The sequence below is a fragment of the Schistocerca serialis genome, chromosome 3, assembly GCF_023864345.2.
Source record: "Schistocerca serialis cubense isolate TAMUIC-IGC-003099 chromosome 3, iqSchSeri2.2, whole genome shotgun sequence".
NCBI lineage: Eukaryota > Metazoa > Arthropoda > Insecta > Orthoptera > Acrididae > Schistocerca > Schistocerca serialis.
In genome coordinates this window covers 772,167,069-772,174,014 of record NC_064640.1, presented here as the reverse complement: position 1 = coordinate 772,174,014, position 6,946 = coordinate 772,167,069, and the positions used below count along the sequence as shown (strand labels likewise).

The 6,946-nt window shown below is 44.2% G+C and overlaps 1 pseudogene; it reads right to left on the bottom strand.

Annotated features, from left to right (window-relative positions):
- Positions 1–1,024: 1,024 nt before the first annotated feature.
- On the bottom strand, positions 1,025–1,142 carry LOC126471960 (5S ribosomal RNA; annotated as a pseudogene).
- Between the last annotated feature and the right edge of the window lie 5,804 nt (positions 1,143–6,946).

Below are 6,946 nucleotides of genomic sequence, written 5' to 3'. Positions count from 1 at the left end.
TACGGGATGTTTATGCTTTTGATTTCTTTTGTTAGTTGCTGACTGTTTTTTATTGTGTGGTTGTTAGTGTATGTATATGTCTTGGTGAGAGTCTGGTTAAGATGGTTTGTGATTTTATACCCTGGGCTGTTTATTGAGTTCACGGTCAGGCAAATAGACCAACCCACTTTGTGTATCTTCAGTTGCGATCTTAGCTCTGGTGCTCAAGGATATGTTTTTTCTCGTGGTCAGTTAGCAGTAAATGTGTGTTTTTAAATAGCGATTTGAGTTTTCTCTCAAACACTTTTGTGAAGTCTTTTGTATTCCAGTGATCCCATTTTCAGTAAAGAAATCCAATGTTTTCTGAATGTACTCCTCTTCTTTCAATACACATGTAATGTTGCCTTTGCCTACCTGGATGATTATGGCTTTATGGTTACTTAGCTTTCTTTTTATATCTTTGAGTGTTTTTCTGTCCTCTTGGTGAGCATTATAACTTGCTTCCCGTTTGTTTAGTTCATTGTAATGGCTTTCAAGGCCCTCCGAGCTATAACTGTCTTTTTGTTACTGCCTAACTTTGCTACATCTGCAGCATTTTCTGTTGCAACAATATTAGCTTTTATAATTCTGGGGCTTAGTTCGGATTGTACACTATATTTCACAGTAGGTTGTTTTCTCTATCTGAAGATATGATATCTGTCTGATTGGTACCTCCGTTGTAAAATTTATTCTTTTGAGAGTGTGGCTGCTCAATTTCAATTTGGTGTTTTTTGAGACTGATTAAGAGTGATCTTCATATATTCATTAATTACAGGTCTAGTGATTTCATCTAGAATTGTAAAAAGCACTCCGTCTTCAGGCCACGAGTGGCCTACCGGGACCACCCGACCGCCGTGTCATCCTCAGTGGAGGATGGGGATAGGAGAGGCGTGGGGTCAGCACACCGCTCTCCCAGTCGTTATGATGGTATTCTTGGCCGAAGCCGCTACTATTCGGTCGAGTAGCTCCTCAATTGGCATCACGAGACTGAGTGCACCCCGAAAAATGGCAACAGCGCATGGCGGCCTGGATGGTCACCCATCCAAGTGCCGACCACGCCCGGCAGCGCTTAACTTCAGTGATCTCACGGGAACTGGTGTATCCACTGCGGCAAGGCCGTTGCCATCTAGAATTGTAAGCAAGATATAGTTGTTAAAATGATTAGCTAATTCTAGGTATATGTTCAAAATTTTTTTGTTGCGTAGATCTTTCTTTTTGTAAAGAAGCATCATTTCAGATTCCAGCTAGTACTTCTCAGCCTTTCGTTTAGGTTTTTGGCCTGATGTGAATGTGTTCCTACTGATATTGATCTTGAATTGCACCTACAATTATATGCTATAACGGAACATTATAGTATACAGGACTAGTTTCTAGCATGTTGCCAGAAACACATGAGAATTGTGTTTCTGAGAGATAGGAAAATTAGCCTGAATAAGTTCCAATGAACGACATTCTAAGTGGGTGGAGTTCATCCTGCAGAAATAATTAACAAGTTGGCTCATGATTCAACAAGGTACCCTCCCGACGAATTAATGTACATCACTCAGATTACAGTACTGAATGGAGAAATGGTGGGTCCGCTACAGCCATCTGATATGGCTTGGGAGGAGAAGGTGGTACTGCTTGTGGGAATTTGTTCTAGTTCGGAACCATCCATTGTCTGATTTATTGGGAACAAAGTAGCAAAATTCTGTTTTCCATTTGATGATCCTTAAAAAATCAAGAAAGTCGTAGCTGACCATTCAAACTTATTTGAAGATCTGGAGAACGTTTCTGAAAAAGAATTTCAGGACATAACTAACCTGAAGAAATTTTTCAATAAAGCAAAGAAAGAATTATCCTCTAGCTATATTGCACTAGAGTTACGGAATATTTAAAGAAGTGTCTATTCATCTACGTGTTATTTCAACGGGGCTATAATGCACTGAGCGTGTAGTATTTTACTTGAAGTATAGTTATAAGGCATTAGGTCTTGGAGAATGCGGTGAAACTGAGTCTTGAAATTCAGCCATTGTGTCGTCCTAGGCCATTGGTGGTCATGCAGATCCCAACTTGATTTCACTAATTCCAGTCGTGAAAGGGTTAATGTCCCACAAAACTTGTTTCTGTTTATGAGTGTTAGTAGGCAGAGTACTGTATACAGTTCAGATTCCAGCCAACACCCCAAATAGCTGAACGTAGTCCTTCTCTCTCAGAAATGACTCTGCCAAATGGTGTAGGATCCGTCAAATGTGTGAAATCGTTGTAACAGACGAGCTTGCTGCAGGAAACCGGAAAAACGTATGTTTTTGCCCGTGAGGTAAATTACACGTTGTGAAAGTGATATGGCGTAAGGACGTTCTGACACGAGCCTACAAACATTTTACTGATGTCAGTGCGGGGTCCTTGCTCAACTGACACCGTCCAGAAACGAATAGGGAAGAGAGAAAACTTTCATTAGCACAATAATCCATTTCGCGCCATTCTACAGTTACTTATTGGACCCAGTATGTACTCCCGTGCCTCATGATTAGTATCAGCTTTTGCTAAGTCATCACAATAAGAGAACGAGCTTGCAATACAATTTTCTTTGTTTTTGCGTTCCAAGCCATACTACTTAGTTATAGAAAGGTTTACGTATCGGCATATCAGTGAATATGTAATACAATTAAGTGTAGATCGCTTTACTATTTGCTCTGCCAGGGAAAAACTGCTCATGTCTGCTTCTGTTAAATTTGAAGTAAAATGATGATGACCGGTGATGTTTTCTGTACAGACATCTGGGATGATCATTAATTTACAGGCATAAGATGTTAGGTTTACTTTAAGTCTTAATAAAGACGTAGTGAAGCAGCAGAACGTTTCAAGTTCCTAGGAGAGTGGAACTTAATTCTACTTTTAAATTCAGTTTTGTTTAAATATGTTTTCCGAATTGTCTGGGCCACTGTCTTTGTGAGTCACTGAATGTGATTGGAAGTCCTTGAGGCAAGAATTTCTTAGATAGTAGTTATCATTTTTACTGTTGTGATGAGTATATGTTAATGTATGAAACTCAGAGTAGTTATTTGTAAATAAATAATGAAATGAAAAGTATACTGCCCATGGAGTGAAGTTAATGAATCAGGCAGTGAACCACCATGGTCAGAGCTACAACAAGAGAGATTAAATAAAGGCATTGGTCATTTTTGACTTAAGGAGTGACAACTCTCGCCAGAACCAGATTTTAAGAAATCAGAAGTGACTGACTATCGAGCGCAATCTATCAACGGCAGAGTGCTAGAAGCTTTTGTTGCCTAGTGTTCACCGTTTAGTGTGCACCGTTCACAGTCAAACGACTGGACTGCCATGGATGAATCCTGGACGGAAGCTGGCAATCCCGCACACTGACGACTGATCCATCTGAGTCTCTGTAACAATGCCGATTCACAGCCCGACTGGTCGGGCGAACCGCTCGCTGACCGTAGCCGCGACCCGCCCGACTGTGTGTCGACGCTGGCTGGTGTGTATATAATTCAAAACTGCATCTTGTAAGCCTTGTCAGCAGCCGTCTGATGATGAACTTATCAGTTCAAAACCGGTTACGGCGCTATTTACTTAAATAAATAGCATTATTAACAGTGGCTGGTTGCTGTTTTCAACAACCTACGTCCATGCTGAGTTGTTGGAAAGGTACGACAACAGTATACCATTAGCAGCTGCAGACGCTCCAGAGTGGTCAATCAAGTCTGAATGACAAAGAACAAAGTGGCAGAGCATCTGTCTGTGAGGAACCGGGAATGAAGAGGAGGCCTGCCATCCGAGGTAGCAGCAGAAATGTTTCAGCTGTGTGAGGACAACCTAGAAGGCTTCTTCAGCCGCCTAATCACCATGGACGATTGCTGAGAGCATCTCCACAACCATGAGAAAAAGCAGAGCAGAGGGAAACATGTGGGTTCACCATGCGCAAGAAAGACAATGCCCTAACCATCATCTGATGCTAAGTGCTTTTGGGACTGCAGTGGTGTGATGCTGACAGATTGTACTTGTAAGGGGCAAACCGTCACAGAAGCATATTACCGAAATCTCCTGACGAGTTTATTTGGAGCTGTCAAGAGTAAGCATTGCGGGAAGCTGTCCAAAGGGATGATTTTGCATACAAAGCCCAACTCACTCTGCACAGGACAGTCACATATGCTGTTTATTTGCGCATCAAATTTTGTCTCGCCCCCTATATTCTCCTAACATGGCACCCATCGACTTTTTCCCCTTTCTTCCAATGCGTTTGACATGGTGCTTCATTGCAGGCTGTTAAAGAAGGTACAAGAGTATGGAGTAGGTTCACAGATGTCTGAGTGGTTCGAACACTTATCAAGTTATAGTATCCAATATATTGTCCACGATGCCGGACGTTCATCAGAGGCGAGGGCATCATCAGGATTGCACCATGGAAGTGCGATGGACGTAGATAAATGATATGGCGGACAGGGTGGGCAGCAGTCTGTAGTTGCTGGCTGATGATGCTGTGGTGGACAATAAGATGTCGAAGTAGGAGGATGCGAGGTGACTTTGACAAAATTTGTAGTTGGTGCGATGACTGGCGGCTAGGTATGAATCTAGAAAAATTTAACGTTAGTGCAGATGAGCAGGAAAACTAAACCCGTAATGTTCGGATACAGCATTAATAGTGTCCTGCTTGGCACAGGCATCTGGGCATAATGTTGCAAAGTGACGTGAAATGGAACGAGCATGCGAGGATTGTGGTAGGGAAGGCGAATGGCCGACTTCTGTTTATTGAGAGCATTGTATGAAAGTGTGGTTCATCTGTTAAGGAGACCGCACATAGGACGCTAGTACGACCTGTACTCAAGTACTGCTCGAGTATCCGGTCTGCTTAATGGAAGAGATCGAAGCAATTCAGAGGTATGCTGCTAGATTTTTACTGGAAGTTGGAACAATACGCGAGTGTTACGGACATGCTTCGAGAGTTTAGATGGGAATCCACGGAGGAAACGCGACACTCTTTTTCGAAGAACACTGTTGAGAAAATTTAGAAAAGCGGCAGTTGAAGCTGACTGCAGATTCTACTGCCTCCAACATACATTACTGGCCATTAAAATTGCTACACCACGAAGATGACGTGCTACAGACTCGAAATTTAACCGATAGGAAGAAGATGCTGTGATATGCAAATGATTAGCTTTTCAGAGCATTCACACAAGGTTGGCTCCGGTGGCGACACCTACAACATGCTGACGTGAGGAAAGTTTCCAACCGATTTCTCATACACAAACAGCAGTTGACAGGCGTTGCCTGGTGAAACGTTGTTGTGATGCCTCGTGTAAGGAGGAGAAATGCGTACCATCACGTTTCCGACTTTGATAAAGGTCGGATTGTAGCCTATCGCGGTTGCGGTTTATCGTATCGCGACATTGCTGCTCGCGTTGGTCGAGATCCAATGATTGTTAGCAGAATATGGAATCGGTGGGTTCAGGAGGGTGATACGGAACGTCGTGCTGGATCCCAACGGCCTCGTATCAGTAGCAGTCGAGATGACAGGCATCTTATCCGCATGGCTGTAACGGATCGTGCAGCCACGTCTCGATCCCTGAGTCAACAGATGGGGACGTTTGCAAGACAACAGCCATCTGCACGAACAGTTCGACAATGTCAGCAGCAGCATGGACTATCAGCTCGGAGACCATGGCTGCGGTTGCCCTTGATGCTGCGTCACAGACAGGAGCGCCTGCGATGGTGTATTCGACGCTGAACCTGGGTGCACGAATGGCAAAACGTCATTTTTTCGGATGAATCCAGGTTCTGTTTACAGCATCATAATGGTCGCATACGTGTTCGGCGACATCGCGGTGAACGCACATTGGAAGCGTGTATTCGTTATCGCCATACTGGCGTATCACCCGGCGTGATGGTATGGGGTGCCATTGGTTACACGTCTCGGTCACCTCTTGTTCGCATTCACGGCATTTTGAACATGTACGTTACACTTCAGATGTGTTACGACCCGTGGCTATACCCTTCATTCGATCGCTGCGAAACCCTACATTTCAACAGAATAATGCACGACCGCATGTTGCAGATCCTGTACGGGCCGATCTGGATACAGAAAACGTTCGACTGCTGCCCTGGCCAGTACATTCTCCAGATCTCTCACCAACTGAAAACGTCTGGTCAATGGTGGCCGAGCAACTGGCTAGTCACAATACGCCAGTCGCTACACTTGATGAACTGTGGTACCGTGTTGAAGCTGCATGGGCAACTGTACCTGTAAACGCCATCCAAGCTCTGTTTGACTCAATGCTCAGGCGTATCAAGGCCGTTATTACGGCCAGAGGTGGTTCTTCTGGGTACTGATTTCTCAGGGTCTATGCACCCAAATTGCATGAAAATGTATTCACATGTCAGTTCTAGTATAATATATTTGTCCAATGAATGCCCGTTTATCATCTGCATTTCGTCTTGGTGTAGCAATTTTAATGACCAGTAAGTAGTGTACATTGCCCGTAAGGACCACGAAGAAAAGACGCGAGAAATCAAGGCTCATACGGAGGCATATAGATGGTCGTTTTTTCCTCGCTCTATTTGAGAGTGGAACAGGAAAGGAAATGCCTGGTAGTGGTACGTGGTGCCTTCTGCCACGCGCCGTACGATGGACTGCGGAGTATCTATGTAGATGTAGCAGAATCCATTGAGTGGCAGGCATTTTTAGAATGACGATGAGGTGCAGAACGTTTCCTGAACAGGCTTAATGCAGGCTTCAACGCTGCACCGGCAGACGAGGAGTTGTGTCAGATTACAGATGCGCTGCATGTCGGAGCGGCTGTTCGCACCTTCTGACTACTGTGTGACGGCAGTAGCGGAAAGGTAGCTCTGTTGTGCCTTGGTTCACACGCATACTGCTAATGAGGTTTCGGCCGCTTCCACAATGTGACAGCTGACGCAGCAGCAGTAGCCG